The sequence below is a fragment of the Bos taurus genome, chromosome 15 (genome assembly GCF_002263795.3).
Source record: "Bos taurus isolate L1 Dominette 01449 registration number 42190680 breed Hereford chromosome 15, ARS-UCD2.0, whole genome shotgun sequence".
NCBI classification, from domain to species: Eukaryota; Metazoa; Chordata; class Mammalia; order Artiodactyla; family Bovidae; genus Bos; species Bos taurus.
Genome location: NC_037342.1, coordinates 55,002,513 through 55,020,347, shown reverse-complemented (window position 1 = coordinate 55,020,347; position 17,835 = coordinate 55,002,513). Strand labels below are relative to the sequence as shown.

At 44.7% G+C, this 17,835-nt stretch overlaps 2 pseudogenes; one reads left to right on the top strand and one right to left on the bottom strand.

Annotated features, from left to right (window-relative positions):
- Nucleotides 1–1,961: 1,961 nt before the first annotated feature.
- Nucleotides 1,962–17,590, bottom strand: LOC112441552 (2-acylglycerol O-acyltransferase 2-like; annotated as a pseudogene).
- LOC112441644 (lysosomal enzyme trafficking factor-like) lies at nucleotides 2,881–3,603 on the top strand (annotated as a pseudogene).
- Nucleotides 17,591–17,835: the final 245 nt, after the last annotated feature.

The window sequence follows — 17,835 nt, the reverse complement described above, 5'->3', positions numbered from 1 at the left end:
AGATGGCATTTGTAGTTGGGCAGGGGGTGATAAGTCTTCTGGGCAGGGAGTGATAAGTATCTGGCAGGTGTATGGGGTGGAAGGTTTCTGGACACGGGGTGATAAGTCCCAGATAGATACAACCGGCCTGGAGCATCAGGTCAGGGCGGGACCTAAAGTTCGGTTTTGTTTTCTCTGAAGTTAGATAATTCAGCAAGAGCCTTTGAGATTGTTGTTTTCTTTTCTAGGCCCCAAAACTCCTTTAACTCTGGTTATCTCCCTTAGGCAGATCATTATGTATATTACTACACTAACAAGAAGTAGCAAATTAAAGAAGTAGATTCATTATAAATTCAGAATTAACCCTTTCAGTTTACAGGATCATGAGAGGGAGACCACAATACTGGTGAAAGTCCTCCCAGATTTGAAACATCAGCAGAGTTTCTAGCAAAATCTCTTCTGCCCTGGCTTGCTTGTATTTTTCACAGATATTTAAAGATAGGAGAATAGCTCTCTCAGTTCAGTTCAATTCAGTTGCTCATTCGTGTCCAAGTCTTTGCGACCCCATGAATCGCAGCACGCCAGGCCTCCCTGTCCCACCAACTCCCGGAGTAAACCCAGACTCACGTCCATCGAATCAGTGATGCCATCCAGCCATCTCATCCTCTGTCGTCCCCTTCTCCTCCTGCCCCCAATCCCTCACAGCATCAGAGTCTTTTCCAATGAGTCAACTCTTCGCATGAGCTGGCCAAAGTACTGGAGTTTCAGCTTTAGCATCATTCCTTCCAAAGAAATCCCAGGGCTGATCTCCTTCAGAATGGACTGGTTGGATCTCCTTGCAGTCCAAGGGACTCTCAAGAGTCTTCTCCAACACCACAGTTCAAAGGCATCAATTCTTCGGCGCTCAGCCTTCTTCACAGTCCAACTCTCACATCCATACATGACCACAGGAAAAACCATAGCCTTGACTAGATGAACCTTTGTTGGCAAAGTAATGTCTCTGCTTTTGAATATGCTATCTAGGTTGGTCATAACTTTCCTTCCAAGGAGTAAGTGTCTTTTAATTTCATGGCTGCAGTCACCATCTGCAATGATTTTGGAGCCCAAAAAATAAAGTCTGACACTGTTTCCACTGTTTCCCCATCTATTTGCCATGAAGTGATGGGACCGGATGCCATGATCTTCGTTTTCTGAATGTTGAGCTTTAAGCCAACTTTTTCACTCTCCTCTTTCACTTTAATCAAGAGGCTTTTGAGTTCCTCTTCACTTCTGCCATAAGGGTGGTGTCATCTGCATGTCTGAGGTTATTGATATTTCTCCCAGCAATCTTGATTCCAGCTTGTGTTTCTTCCAGTCCAGCGCTTCCCATGATGTACTCTGCATATAAGTTAAATAAGCAGGGTGACAATATACAGCCTTGACGTACTCCTTTTCCTATTTGGAACCAGTCTGTTGTTTCATGTCCAGTTCTAACTGTTGCTTCCTGACCTGCATACAAATTTCTCAAGAGGCAGGTCAGGTGGTCTGGTATTCCCATCTCTTTCAGAATTTTCCACAGTTTATTGTGATCCACACAGTCAAAGGCTTTGGCATAGTCAATAAAGCAGAAATAGATGTTTTTCTGGAACTCTCTTGCTTTTTCCATGATCCAGTGGATATTGGCAATTTGATCTCTGGTTCCTCTGCCTTTTCTAAAACCAGCTTGAACATCTGGAAGTTCATGGTTCATGTATTGCTGAAGCCTGGTTTGGAGAATTTTGAGCATTATTTTACTAGTGTGTGAGATGAGTGCAATTGTGTGGTACTTTGAGCATTCTTTGGCATTGCCTTTCTTTGGGATTGGAATGAAAACTGACCTTTTCCAGTCCTGTGGCCATTCCTGAGTTTTCCAAATTTGCTGGCATATTGAGTGCAGCACTTCCACAGCATCATCTTTCAGGATTTGAAATAGCTCCACTGGAATTCCATCACCTCACTAGCTTTGTTCGTAGTGATGCTTTCTAAGGACCACTTGACTTCACATTCCAGCGTGCCCCAAATTCCATTCACCCAGATTCTCTGGGTCTCAGATGTAATGCAAGCTTTCAGCAATATGACCTTTGAGACTTAATCCCTTTAGTCACAAAATCTTCTTTCTAGAATTTTCTCTGGGTATTTGGGCCTGAGACAGTGCATCTATCATCAACATACAATCTTCATTGTCAATGGATTGAGATTCTCCCTGCCAAAATAGGATCTGCATTTGTCTCTGCAGTCTTCCCGCCAAACTACAATCCTTGCCAATCTCCAGTTGAACCCAGAGCCCTCTCCCCAATACCCATGCATCAGGGCGAGCCTGATGAAGCCCTTGCGGTTCTGCAGCACCAGCTTGTAGGCTCCAGGCGTGGCATTCAGTGACTCCTAGACGCCTCCAACAACAATGGACAGCAGCTTGCTGCCTCCTTTCCTGCTCAGGATGTGAGCAGTGCTCTCCTTGTCTGATGAGACCAGCCCTGGGGAGAGAGGAAGGTGGTCACCTGCAGAGTGAAGGCGGCAAGCACGGTTCAGGACTATGTTGCCTGGGCTCTACCCGACTCCTGCCAACAGGGAACTCCCTTTTCCCAATTCTCCCACCAAGCACATCACTAAGCACAGACCTGTGGGAAATGCTTCTTTGGGTCTCATCTCCTTGTCTACTACACATTCACTTGAAAGAAGTACAGAACAGTTGGCCACCTTCCTTAAAACCCTTCCTCATGGGACGGGAGATGAGACCCGGGACCTGCCCAGCTCTGCAGCCTCGGCCGGTGGCCGCTGCCCGGCACTGGGCTCTCGGCGCTGCAAGGCGGAGAGGCCGGGTCTGGAGCCGCCTGCGCAGCCCTGGTCGCGGCCTGCGGTCCCTGCTGCGCGACCGGGGGCGGGGCCGGCTGCAGGGAAGGCCCAGGTGTCGGGGGAAGCCTCCCGGCTGGGCCGACCGACACAGGCTGGGGCTCGGGCAGCAGCGACGGGGGCCAGCCCCCCGCGTGACCGGCTGCAGTCACGCTGTGCTTAATCACACTCAGTCTTTGCTCCAGGCTGGCCGTGCTCACCATTCTCCCAGCCGGTGACCCCGGGGGATTTCTTTTATAGTGGCTTTTTCTCTGAAATGCCAAAGCCACCCGATTATTCAGAACTGAGTGACTGTTTAATGCTTGCCGTGGGAACAGGAAGATTTTCGGGACCACTGCACAGAGCATGGAGAATGATGAATTTCCGTCAGCGGATGGGATGGATCGGAGTGGGACTGTATCTATTAGCAAGTGCAGCAGCATTTTACTACGTTTTTGAAATCAATGAGACTTACAACAGGCTGGCCTTGGAACACATTCAACAGCACCCAGAGGAGCCCCTTGAAGGAACCACGTGGACACACTCCTTGAAAACTCGGTTGCTCTCCCTGCCTTTTTGGTTCTGGACAGTTGTTTTTCTGATACCTTACTTACAGATGTTTTTATTCCTTTACTCTTGTACAAGCCCAAAACGGTGGGCTACTGTATTATTCCCATATGCTTGGCAGTTATATGCAATCGCCACCAAGCATTTGTCAAGGGGTCTAATCAGATCAGCAGACTACAACTGATTAACACATAAAATCCGTCATCATTTTTTCCTTACAAGTACAAAACTGCCAGTATGATATGGAGCCTGATCACAAGACCGCAGTTGCTTCACAGATCTCAGGAAGTTGTGGTGGGGTAGAAGCTTTTTAAAGAATGTGGCTAGGGGGCTAACTTTATCTGAATAATGAGTTTTTAGGTAAAGACTGAGAATCAGTACTCCAAAATCATGTGGATGACTTCAGATTTTGGAAGTAAAATTTTATCTGTTATTTGCATTCCTTAGAAACTTGAATAAGTACCTGGACTCATATTTTTATTTTACTGTGCAACATAGTGATAATTCAGAAAATTTTCCTTTGGGGAAAAATGAATATGAACATTTCCATTGTGTTTAATGTAAAAAGGTCCAAACATGGTCATAAAATTTAAATTTTATACAATTACTTGGCTTGCTTTAAAATTCTTCAAACTAAAACACCAGTTCATCCCATTGTAGCTAAGGCATTATGCTCGTTTGCTATCAGCTTGTGAGAAATTGGTATGAAATTATTGAGGCGATGGGTGTCTTGAGAAGCAAAATGTGATCTTCCTTTTGGTAATGCTACGGGTGCTGTTCCTTAGCTAGAATTATTAATGCAATAAAAAAAAAAAAACTACTTGGGAAAAGACTAAATGGTTGAAAGCTGAGCAATCTAACACATAGAAAATGGAAACAAGGTGTTCAATGAAAGTAGTCCAATCCCTGTCAGATGTGTGCTATCTAAACGATGCTCTCAAGTCACCATCCCTCTGATTTTCTTTTCTGCCTAAAGTCTAGTCTTCAGGCAATAGGTTAACTGCATGGAGATGTGATCCCTGTACCGCCTCTTGTATTTGTACTCACTACCTCATGTCTGGTAACAACACAAATAACTGAAAAATGGAAAGCTAGATTTTCGGAATTTTTTTTTTCTGGTTGAGATCAAGATATATTTTTATAGTTATGTCATCAATACCAGAGAAATGTTTTACACTGATTTCTAATAAGAATTGTAACATTTTTTGGTGCTTCTCTTGGGCTCTATTCTAAGAGCTTTAACATGAATCAACTCATGTAGTCCTCCAACAGCCCTATGAGATAACAGTTATTATTATCCAGATTTTACAGATAAGGACAGTGAGCAGAAGTTCTGTAACTTGCTGAAGGTCACATAGCCAAGAAGCAAAGCCAGAACCTAACCCGGCATCTGATGCCTTTATTCCTAATCCCTGAGCTGTAGGGCTTCTCACAGATGACAGATGTTTCAGCACTGGGTACTGTCTGCCTAACCATGCTAATAAATGGAAAAGAACTGAAGAAAGGTTTTTCTCTTTGTATGAGCTACTGAAAATCAAAGTCTTCAAGCAGCTTTAAGTCAGGTTTGACCAGAATGGAAGGCTGGGCATTCCATAGGAAGCTTTTACTTGAAAGATAAAGCAGGTGTCCTTGGCACAATCAGATTCTTCTCCAGTAGTCTCATTTCTGTCCTTTACTACTTCCAAAGGTCTAGTTACTGAAATGTTTTTTTGCTACAAGACACTGATACACTGAGTCTTCAAATTAAATAACAGTTTGAAATACATGTTTTTGCAAGGGACAGGTAACCAAATCACTTGCATCTTTTGAGTACTTACTAAAAGTATGCATGGCTGCAGGCAGATTCCTGAGATATACAGATTCATACTGCATGAGAGTTCTATAATGCAAGTATGTGTTGGGACTAGTACCACCACCTTACAGAAGAGGAAAATGAGGAAGCCTGAGGCACACAGAATTAATAACTTGCTGTTGGTCACACCGCTAGTGGAAGAGCCAGGATTTGAACCCAGGATATCTGGCTTCAGATCTCCAGCTATATCATTCTACTATACTGTTTATCAAAAAAAGGACATAATTTAAGAAAAGTCATTGCACAGTTTCTTGTTTTATTTATTTGATTTGTCCTGAGGCAGTGCTAGTTTGGAAATCGTTTAAGAACATTATTTCCATCACTTTTTGTTTTACAAATGATGTAATGAAAGGTTTGTGAGTTTGCTATTTGTCTTGTAAAGTAGTAATTCCGTATTTTATTGAGGGAGACTTTCTTAGACTTAAAATTCTAGTAAACTCTCCCACATACTGCAACTAGAGAGTAGCCCGTTTGCTGCAACTAGAAAAAAGTCCATGCAGCAGCTGAAGACCCTGCACAGCCAAAAATAAAGAAATAAAGTCATTAAAAAAAACACCACCACTACAGTTTTAAAGGGAAAAATGTGATTCCCTTAGAATTTGATTCTACTTCAAACAAAGCTTTCATAATTAAAAAGCTTTTCTTTGGGGAAGTGGAATCATCAGATAAAGTGCTCTGAAGTGACAGCACCCAGAGAATAATCAAACCTGCATGTTTGTTTACCATGAGTTGTGTTATAGTCTTTGTTAAAATTATCTACTGTTGATTTCCTTCTTGATGGATTTAATGTTCTCAATCTCTGTAAAACACTGGCAGAAAAGGTTACCACAATACCACATGTCTCGTTTTTGCATCAAATAAGTGCCATACTTTATAAGTTCTCCAATATGTTTATAATGTTCTACATAATTCTAGACCATGGTTGGGAATCATCATGCATTGATATTTTTGTTTTGATCTAAGGCAGTGAGTGGGTCTTGAACTCTGTCTGAATATTATAATCACTTAAGGAAATAAAAAAACTGCAAAACTCATATAAACAATGCCAGGGTCCCTTCCCAGCTATCAATCCCTGGGAGAGGGGCCAAGGCAATCATGTTTTGAGAGCTCTTCAAGCAAGTCTGTTAGGGTTGAGAGTCACTGGGCTGGAGTGTTGTTATTTTTTTCTTTCTTTTGGGCCAGGGGTTTTCATGCACCATGAAGCCTCAACTGTTAGTCACTGAGAGCTCTCTCTGGAACAGCGTTAATAAACATTTCATGGTAGGCTCACGCCAAAAAAAAACAAAAACAAAAAAAACCCTTCCTCATGCCTTCAGCCCTCATCATCCTAGGATAGAAAGAGTGGCAGGGGCATGTCACCCCCTGACATGCTGTAATCCCTGTAGACAGGGGCCCAGAAACCCCAGTGCAGCAGCATCAGATGCGAGCAGAAGCCCGTGCCCTCCATGCACAGGTTGGTAAAAGTTCCAGTGGCAAGGACCCCATGAGAGTGGAAGCCAGCGAGGTAGTTCCAGGAGGGATCCAGGTTGGCGGTCTAGACCAGCTGAAGAAGCAACCTGGTGAATCAGGGCCGCACCTTGTTCCACTGCTGGTCCACCTGCTGATTTTCTGTACGGACCTCTTCTGTGTCCCCTGAGCCCAAGTGCTATAAACCCCCATGTGAGTGTCCTGAGATTAGATACAGCCTATCTGGGGAGCCTAGTCCCCATTGCAGGCCGGGAGCAAAGGAGATGCTCTGGGAGACCGTAGAACAGAGGGAGAGAACAGACCCATGAATGGATGAAGCTGATACAGCCCACCAGGGAAGGAAGGCCCCCTGCCCAAGGCAGAGGTGAGACTCCTGGGAGGGTGACAGGGACCCAAGCCCCTGTCCTACATGAAACCCTGTCCCAGGCAGAGCCCATCCAGAATGAAGGAGCCACTTCAGGAGGGAGTGAGCATCTCTCCAAGGACTGTGACAGCTGGAGTTCTGTCCTGGGTGGAGGGCTGGACCCTTGAGTCACTATGACTCAGTGTAAGAGACCCCAGGGTGCTGAAGGTAGGGCTGGGAGGAGGGGCATGAAGTCTCTAGTGGTGCCCACAGGTGTGGGTGGAGAAGGGCCAGGGAGCTGTCATACCAAGTCTGTAGGACTTCCTGATACCAGGTCACAGCCTGCCCACAGCACTTCACACCTGCTCAGGCCTTGGTCTGTGGAGACATTGCTGCTCCGGGATAATGATATCTTACACAGAAACCCAGCTCCTGGACTGATCTTCAGCATGAGGGGGAAGAAGTTGTACTTGGGGATATCCTGATTTTCCACCATCAGCTCTTAGGAAGCCCATAGGGTGCATTTGGAAAACTCCAGTGCTCAGAAGTAAGTCTCCTACTTTTGCTAGAAACTCTACCACTAGGCAGTGGCTCATAGAGTCACAGTGCAAATGCTTTTAATGTGGAGTAAACCCAGCAGAGTTGTTAGGAAAAGGAATGTTGCTTGCCTGCCTTCAAGCTAGCAGCCACTGTAGCTGCTGCTGACAATGGGCCTTGAACTCAAGAAGGTTACAATGAGCCCCGCTTTTTATCTCCCCATATGTAGAAAAACATGAAAATCATTAATTGGAGACGTCTACTTTTTGCCTGGCAATAATCTTTGGATGTCTGACTACATGTTTTTGTTTTTTTCCCCCCTCAAAAACCCTAAGTCCTGACTCCTCCCATTTTACCTTATAGAACACCTTCTCAGAGATTCCTGAGAGGCTATCTCCCGCCTACAGTACTCAGCAATGTGTCAGAACAAAACCCCTGACAGCTTTTAGGTTGTGCACTTGTTTTCAGTAGACAGCAGAGACTCCCTGGCCCCCTATTCACTGCCATCCTAAGAATCCTGCAAGGCCTGTAAGGGCTCTGTAAAGGTTTGTGGATGTCTTGGAAGTTCTCGTGGGAGGTGACAAGAATCCAGAATCTGCGCGCCACAGTGCCCCCTGCAGGCCTCAGTCCAGGACTGCTGCTGCTGCTAGGTCACTTAAGTCGTGTCCGACTCTGTGCGACCCCATAGATGGCAGCCCAGCAGGCTCCCCCGTCCCTGGGATTCCCCAGGCAAGAACACTGGAGTGGGACAGTCCAGGACAGGGGAGTCAAAGTGCATGTCATCATTCTCTCTGCTGGCCACACAGGGGGACTGCCCACCCTCTGCAGGTGTTGATGCCACAGGACTGCAGTGAAAGTGAAAACAAAATCGCTCAGTCCTATGGACGCTTTGCAACCTCATGGACCATACAGAACATGGAATCGTCCAGGTCAGAACACTGTAGCGGGTAGTGGCTCCCTTCTCCAGGGGATCTTCCCAACCCAGGGATCAAACCCAGGTCTCCCACATCGCAGGCAGATTCTTTACCAGTCGAGTCCCCGAGGAAACCCACAATTCTGAACTCTGTGCAGGTGAAATTTCTGCAAATAAAGCTCGGTTTCCCACAATTTCAACAGTGCCTTATTTGAGAAATCCTCTCAGAAGCACAGACAGGCTCAGAATGATTTTTCTGCCAGATGTGCAATCGACAGCCCCTCCAGGTGTGAAAGGAGAGCCAGATGCTGTCCTTAGAAGTCCCCAGAATGACCTGATCTCTCGTGGAATCCACACAATGCAATGATGTATGTGGCAGCATTTCCAGTTTACACATGAAGAAACAGCATGTGTAACTCACCCAAGGTCCTACAGCTGCTGTATTGCAGACCCTGTATTAGAACCTATGATGTCCACTCCTAGAGGTGTCACTGTATACATTCTTCTCTCCTGTGTCCAGAGAGGGCCACCTGTCCCTGCCTGGCACCTCTTTGTGTCCTAACTGCCTTCCTCTTCCTGTCCCCACTAGAAAACTTACCATCACAGATGCTTACATCAAAGGATTTAGTCTGTCTGGGATTCAGTAATGGACAAAGGTCAGTTCATTCAAATTCAAGGGCCGGCATCCCTAAGGACTTATCCTTGGGTCCAGGGTCAAGTGTACAAAATGCACATAAGGTACCATGAGTCAGTGATCAGAGATTAAGAGATAGGTAGAAGAGGAGGAATCGGACTGTTTAGCAGATCCCTGGGGAAACTGAGATTCAGAATGAGCAAAGTTCTGTCTAAGGACACACAGCATATCAAAGTTGGGGCAGGATACATCCTGAGAGCTCTCTGTTCTGATTCTAACCTCAGAGCTAATGCACACACTTTAAAATCAATAGAAGACCCTGCTCTATGTCCTTGATCACACTTTCTTTCCTTTTAGGGTACCAGTATCTTCATCTGATGAAGTGTCAGCTAGATGCTTTCAGAAAATTTTGTTTTCATTGCAGATTCCTTCACCCCACTGTAAAATCTGTAAATTCCTTACAGATTTACATCTGGAAGATACATAACTTTGCTGCACTTCATGGCCTACTGGGTTCCTCAAATCCTGATTCTTTTCCATCAAGTCTTCATAGTGGCCTCACCTCACTGAAGTTGGAGAACTGTAGCCAGACAGATGCTGACTCTTCCACTGGCCACAGAGTGGTGGAAACCTGCCTCCTGCCTCCCCGGCCAATATTTTGCTCACTGCACACAGGGTCACACTTCTCCATGGACTCATGGGGACGATGGTCCTGACCACTCCCTAGCCAGCCCCATACTCACTGAGATGGGGAAATAGTCCTTCGTGCACTACCATACAGCCCAGCATTTTATGAAAGCACTCTGCCTGCCCCCCTGCCGTGGTGTGTCTCAATCCAGGTACCACCAGATCACATACAGGATACTGATCCTCCAGAATCTTGTGAACAGGAGGCCAATGAAGACTATGTAGCAGATAATGTCTGGGAAGGGAAGCAGAAACCTTCAGTGGTAAGAGGTATGAAGGAACGAGCTATCCTCATCTACCCAGCATTAGCAGCACTGTTCAGTCCAGCCCTCACCCCTGAAGGATGATATCAGCTTCCCAAGGCTTCAAGAAGGAGCAAATGCAGTCAACACCACCAGTGTCACATTGAGAGCCTGGATTTGAAACCAGTTGGCCTAATTTCAAACTCGCATTTTCCCACAGCACCAGATTGCTTACTCACTTGCGTCTTCCCCATCCACCTCCCTCTGTCTGTATTCACCAGGTGCTCAATAAATGCCTGACGGAGGTGTAACAGGATGAACTCTTTCTGGTATCCATTCTTTAGAACCCCAGAGAAAAGGCGTTCTTTCTACCCAGCCCACTTCCTGTCTACCTTCACCTCAACATAGATAAATCCCACCACATTCCCCCTTTAGTTAAAGTCCCCCATGACTTCGCATAACTTTGAGGCTCAGCTCAAGCAGCTCAGCCTGAGCTCAAGCTCCCCACTGGTGGCCCAAACCCTCTCTTGTTCCAGTCTCACTCATCACATGCACCTCATGTTCCAGCTACACTAAGCTGCTCAGTTGATACAACTCCCAGGTTCTTTAGTTTTGCTGAGCTCTTTCCTTTGCTGCCAGGCCCTGTCCTGCTGAAGGAAGGAGGGAAGAAGAGGACAACTCATGCCTGGCCTGTTCGTCAGGACTGCAGCAGAGCTAGAGACAGCCCCAGTGAGCAATTCCTCCCAGACTTATAATTCTGAGTCCCTTTCACAGACTAATCCCTGCTTTGACTCTGGGTCAGGTGGTCTGTGGGTCTGTCTTTAATCTCATACCAATGGAGCCTCACTGCTAGAGAATACTGTGTTCTCTCCATTCCATTCCCTCCATTCAACACCCTGTTCTTATGCTCTTAAAGTTCATCCTCCACCTGTAGTCTATTTGAAAGTAGGGTAAACCGGACCTGTCATTCATAGCCTACTTCCTGGAGAAGGGGACTTTCGACCCAGTCTGAATAGTGCATGTATGGGTGTTAAGTTGCTTCAGTTGTGTCTGACTCTGCAACCCTTTGGGCTATAGCCAGCCAGGCTCTTCTGTCCATGGGATTCTCCAGGCAAGAATACTGGAATGAGTTGCCCTGCCCTCCTCCAGGGGATCTTCCCAACCCAGGGATTGAACCCACATCTCCTATGGCTCCTGCATTACAGGCAGATTCTTTTGATGTTTAACTACATATTTTTGTTTTTTCCCCCCTCAAAAACCTGTAAATCCTGACTCCTCCCGTTTACCTTCTAGAACACTTCCTCAGAGATTCCTGAGAGGCTATCTCCTGCCTACAGTACTCAGTACTCAGTAGCTGAGCTACTGGGGAACCCCCATCTGAATAGTAAAATGCATAAGCCAAAGTAGATTAGGGTTCACAAAGGCTGTTTCTACAGAGCACATACAACATGCCAGGTGCTGGTGATACAGCCGTGAACAACAGACAGGAAGCCCTGCCCTCGTGGTGTTGAATTCAGTGTTGTGTTTGGAGCACTGTGTTTTGTCATTTCAATTTTTATGGTGGTAAAATATCTTCAACAAAATACTTGTTATTGAAATGACTGGTATTTTATTATTGTTTTAAAGTTTTATTAGATTATAAATCATTTACAATGTTGTATTAGTGTTAGGTGTATAGAGAGGTAAATCTGTTATACACATACATATATCCACTCTGGCTTTTTTTTTCTTTTTTAATTCTTTTCCTATATAGACCATTACAGAGCACTGAGTAGAGAGCCCTGTGCTATACAGCAGGTTCTTATTGTCATCTATTGTATATACAATTGTGTTATTTGCCAGTCTAAATCTCTCAATTTATCCTCCCTGAGCCCCTGGTGAACTTCCCTGCTGGTTCAGACGGTAAAGCATCTGCCTACAGTGCGGGAGACCTGGGTTCGATCCCTGGGTCAGGAAGATCCTCTGGAGAAGGAAATGGCAACCCACTTCAGTACTCTTGCCTGGAAAATCCCATGGACAGAGGAGCATAGTAGGCTACAGTCCATGGGGTCGCAAAGAGTCAGACACGACTGAGCGACTTCACTTCACTTTAACCCCTGGTAACTATAAGTTTTTTCCTCTACTTCTGTTTTGTAAATAAGTACATTAGTATACCTTTTTTCGATTGTGCATATAAGTGATATCATGTGATATTTGTCTTTCTTTGACTATCTTCACTCAGTTTGACAATCTCCAGGTCCATTTATGTTACTGAAATGGCATTAATTTGTTTCTTTTTTATGACTGAGTAATATTCCATTATCACAATACCACATCTTCTATATCCATTACTCTAATGGATAGGTAGGTGGCTTCGATGTCCTAGCTATTGTAAATGTGCTGTTATGAACATTGGGGTGTTTGTATCTTTTCAAATTATGGGCTCATGAGAGAGGTCTTATGGAGAACAGTATGGAGATTCCATGTAAGACTAAACTAGAGCAAGCGTAGGACCCAGCAATCCCACTCCTGGGCATATACTCAAAATGATTGTTGAGAGACAATTTGGCAGCATTAAATTAATTCACACTACTTTGTAACTATACCAGCCTGTATCTCAGAACTCTTTTCATCTTCCTAAACTGAACTTCTGTACCCATGAAACAGAAACTCCCATCCAGGTTGAAAGAATAAAACCAAGTTGTTAATAGCAGTTACCTGTAGGGTAGGATTTGGTGGAAGTCTTTCACTTTCAGAACACACATTTTGTTTGGATGTGTTAAAATAGCATGTATTTGTTTTTTAGTTAGAAATAAAGAATTTAAAAATACTGGCATTTCCACTTGATCAGATAGAACTACCCATATTTAAACATCTCCCTCACTCTGGGCTCACCCTTTAACTCCTGTCAACAGGCTAAATCCTAACTCGGGTGTATTTTTCAGTCCCTGAAGAAAGGAAACCCCTTCTTGACCCTCATAACACCAAGAAGAGAAAAAACGTAATATTCCACTTTACTGAAACCCAGAGAAGATATCCAGATTGGATAAACTCATATAGAAAACTCATAGGATGAGTGGTGGCTTCAATTCTACTATCATGTCCAAGTCATGCTCCCAACATTCATTCATTCAACAAACATTTATCACCATCAACTCTTCTAGGAGATGGAGATGCAGATGAGAACAAGACCAGCTATTTGAAAGAAGCTTACCTTCTGCATGGGTTTGTGAATTATAGAGAAGAGGAAAGAAACAGATTAAACAAGTAACCCACTGGAAAGTGTTTCTTTCTGGGATCTGAGTCTTCAGTGACAGGCCAGTCTTCCGTGACCTTCCGGCCACTTCTTCATCCCTCCCTAATCACCTTCTCTGTGCCCAGCATGAACCAGGTGCTCACTACATTCGCAGTGTTTACAGGCCCCCTGGAAACGCTTACTTTCATGCCAGCCTGTGCATTCTGCCCTGTAGACTCATCTCCTAATATCACTGGAGAAGAGCCCCTTCTCTCCACCCACTGCCAGTCTCACTTGACCAGAAGTAAGTAATCCTTTTTGAATTGTAAATATTTCAGACATATGGGCTCAAGAGGCAACTTGGAGTATATTGTATAGGCACAACATTATTTAAAATGCAAGCATTTAAAATGTAAAAACCATTCTTTGCTCACGGGCTGAACAAGTACAGAAACAATCAGGGGGCTGGTTTTGGACTCACGTCCATCGACATGTTGACCCCCTTTGTAGATTGTGATCTTGTAATCGAGCAGGACCTATACAGCCCTCCTGGAAGATCCCTCATGTCCTCTGTCTACCTCTTATTTGTTGAAAATTAATTTTCTAAGCCTTCTCCAAATTTTGAAAATAAAATTATTAAGAGAAATCATAAACACAGAAAGAAAGGAAAACAGTCAAGCAAGAAAAAGAAGTAAGAGTTTAACAATTCCACAAATTCAAAGACTTTTAGTTTGTTCCTGAGAGCTGAAAATAATATTGAGAGTCATCTTTGAGAGGTTTTGTAGATACTGAACTCCCAGTAGGTGGAGGAAGTTGCTTACCAACCCATAGACCTCAGACAAGGGGAAACCAGAAGGTTGATGATGGTGGCTCCAAGTTACCTCACCACCAAGTAATCAGACGATTGTCTAGGAGTTGGTCATGTATCCAGCATCTCTACCTCACGCAGTCTCTAGACACCAATCCCTGGTAATCAAAGGGGTTTCAGGCATTTTGAGCCTTAGTTCCCTGAACTCCTTCCTTTGCCCCTGCAATAAAGCCTGCAGTTTTGTTTAACCACAACCCAGGGTCAGTAGAGGGATTTTACTGTGTTCCCACAAGCACCAGTTCAGTTCAGTTCAGTCGCTCAGTCGTGTCCAACTCTTCGCGACCCCATGAATCGCAGCACGCCAGGCCTCCCTGTCCATCACCAACTCCCAGAATTCACTTAGACTCACGTCCATCGAGTCGGTGATGCCATCCAGCCATCTCATCCTCTGTCGTCCCCTTCTCCTCCTGCCCCCAATCCCTCACAGCATCAGAGTCTTTTCCAATGAGTCAACTCTTCGCATGAGCTGGCCAAAGTACTGGAGTTTCAGCTTTAGCATCATTCCTTCCAAAGAAATCCCAGGGCTGATCTCCTTCAGAATGGACTGGTTGGATCTCCTTGCAGTCCAAGGGACTCTCAGGAGTCTTCTCCAACACCACAGTTCAAAAGCATCAATTTTTCGGTGCTCAGCCTTCTTCACAGTCCAACTCTCACATCCACACATGACCACAGGAAAAACCATAGCCTTGACTAGATGAACCTTTGTTGGCAAAGTAATGTCTCTGCTTTTGAATATGCTATCTAGGTTGGTCATAACTTTCCTTCCAAGGAGTAAGCGTCTTTTAATTTCATGGCTGCAGTCACCATCTGCAGTGATTTTAGAGCCCCCAAAAATAAAGTCTGACACTGTTTCCACTGTTTCCCCATCTATTTGCCATGAAGTGATGGGACCAGATGCCATGATCTTCATTTTCTGAATGTTGAGCTTTAAGCCAACTTTTTCACTCTCCACTTTCACTTTCATCAAGAGGCTTTTGAGTTCCTCTTCACTTTCTGCCATAAGGGTGGTGTCATCTGCATATCTGAGGTTATTTCTCCCAGAAATCTTGATTCCAGCTTGTGCGTCTTCCAGCCCAGTGTTTCTCATGATGTACTCTGCATAAAAGTTAAATAAGCAGGGTGACAATATACAGCCTTGACGTATTCCTTTTCCTATTTGGAACCAGTCTGTTGTTCCATGTCCAGTTCCAACTGTTGCTTCCTGACCTGCATACAAATTTCTCAAGAGGCAGGTCAGGTGGTCTGGTATTCCCATCTCTTTCAGAATTTTCCACAGTTTATTGTGATCCACACAGTCAAAGGCTTTGGCATAGTCAATAAAGCAGAAATAGATGTTTTTCTGGAACTCTCTTGCTTTTTCTATGATCCAGTGGATGTTGGCAATTTGATCTCTGGTTCCTCTGCCTTTTCCAAATCCAGCTTGAACACCAGGAACTTCACAGTTCATGTATTGCTGAAGCCTGGTTTGGAGAATTTTGAGCATTACTTTACTAGCACGTGAGATGAGTGCAATTATGCGGTAGTTTTAAGCATTCTTTGGCATTGCCTTTCTTTGGGATTGGAATGAAAATTGACCTTTGCCAGCCCTGTGGCCACTGCTGAGTTTTCCAAATTTGCTGGCATATTGAGTGCAGCACTTTCACAGCATCATCTTTCAGGATTTGAAATAGCGCAACTGGAATTCCATCACCTCCACTAGCTTTGTTCGTAGTGATGCCTTCTAAGGCCCACTTGACTTCACATTCCAGGATGTCTGGCTCTAGGTCAGCGATTACACCATCGTGCTTATCTTGGTCATGAAGATCCTTTTTGTACAGTTCTTCTGTGTATTCTTGCCACCTCTTCTTAATATCTTCTGCTTCTGTTAGGTCCATACCATTTCTGTCCTTTATCGAGCCCATCTTTGCATGAAATGTTCCCTTGGTATCTCTAATTTTCTTGACGAGATCTCTAGTCTTTCTCATTCTGTTGTTTTCCTCTATTTCTTTGCATTGATTGCTGAGGAAGGCTTTCTTATCTCTTCTTGCTATTCTTTGAAACTCTGCATTCAGATGCTTATATTGTTCCTTTTCTCTTTTGCTTTTCGCTTCTCTTCTTTTCACAGCTATTTGTAAGGCCTCCCCAGACAGCCATTTTGCTTTTTTGCATTTCTTTTCCATGGGGATGGTCTTGATCCTTGTCTCCTGTACAATGTCATGAACCTCATTCCATAGTTCATCAGGCACTCTATCTATCAGATCTAGTCCCTTAAATCTATTTCTCCCTTCCACTGTATAATCATAAGGGATTTGATTTAGGTCATACCTGAATGGTCTAGTGATTTTCCCTACTTTCTTCAATTTAAGTCTGAATTTGGGAATAAGGAGTTCATGATCTGAGCCACAGTCAGCTCCTGATCTTGTTTTTATTGATAGTATAGAGCTTCTCCATCTTTGGCTGCAAAGAATATAATCAATCTGATTTTGGTGTTGACCATATGGTGATGTCCATGTATAGAGTCTTCTCTTGTGTGGTTGGAAGAGGGTGTTTGCTATGACCAGTGCATTTTCTTGGCAAAATTCTATTAGTCTTTGCCCTGCTTCATTCTGTATTCCAAGACCAAATTTGCCCATTACTCCAGGTGTTTCTTGACTTCCTACTTTTGCATTCCAGTCCCCTATCATGAAAAGGACATGTTTTTTGGGTGTTAGTTCTAAAAGGTCTTATAGGTCTTCATAGAACTGTTCAACTTCAGCTTCTTCAGCGTTACTGGTTGGGGCATAGACTTGGATTACTGTGATATTGAATGGTTTGCCTTGGAAACGAACAGAGATCATTCTGTCGTTTTTGAGATTGCATCCAAGTACTGTATACCCAAATCTAATTTGCTAACAGCTGCTCCCTGTCATCTGTCTCCCCCAACACCCCAACACAGAAGATCCCTAAATTACAGCTTGTCTCCCATAGATTGGACTTTGTCACTCCTCTGTGCCTGAAGCCCTCCTGGGGATCTCCTTTTCCTTGAGATAAGGGACAAGGTACAAGCTACTGTTCCTGGCATCAGAGGGTCCGGATGCCTTTCCTCAGCTGCCCTTCTTTGAGTTCCAGGCCCAAGGTTTCTTGACTCTCTGTCCTCCTCTAGACACTCCCAGGTCCCAGGCTGGGCTGAGTGGTAATGGACAGTCAGACATCTCCTGTTGGCAAAGTTCCCCCAAGGCCATGTGTGCAAGATGTCCCTCATCCCAGCTGATCCCCAGGCACTGAGCTCAGCATCCTCCTTAGGACCTGTTTCTTTCCCCCATCAATGAACCATGTGCACCCAAAGTGGCAGGTGCCCATGGCCTCCCAAATCCATCTCAGCTTTCCTTACTCAGGGCCAAGTAAGAGAAGATCAACTGCAGGACCGTGAAGGTCTACAGCCTGCATTCCAGTGGTACAAACAAAGGTGCAAACTCCACCATGCTGATTCCTCTGCTTCCTCTGGAGGCTTCTCTGAGCTCTGCTGTGGTCTGAGACACTTGTTGCCAGAGGTTGCTAAGCATTTGTGTGAGCTGGGGTGTTTTTGTGGTGTGTCCAGCCAGCCCTAGAATCTCATTGCACCTACCCTGGCAGAGACCAGTATCCTAGGTGAAAACATTTAACTCACCTGGCCTAGATAAACTTATTACAGAGATAGAGAAGTGCAATGGACTCTTCAGGCAATATG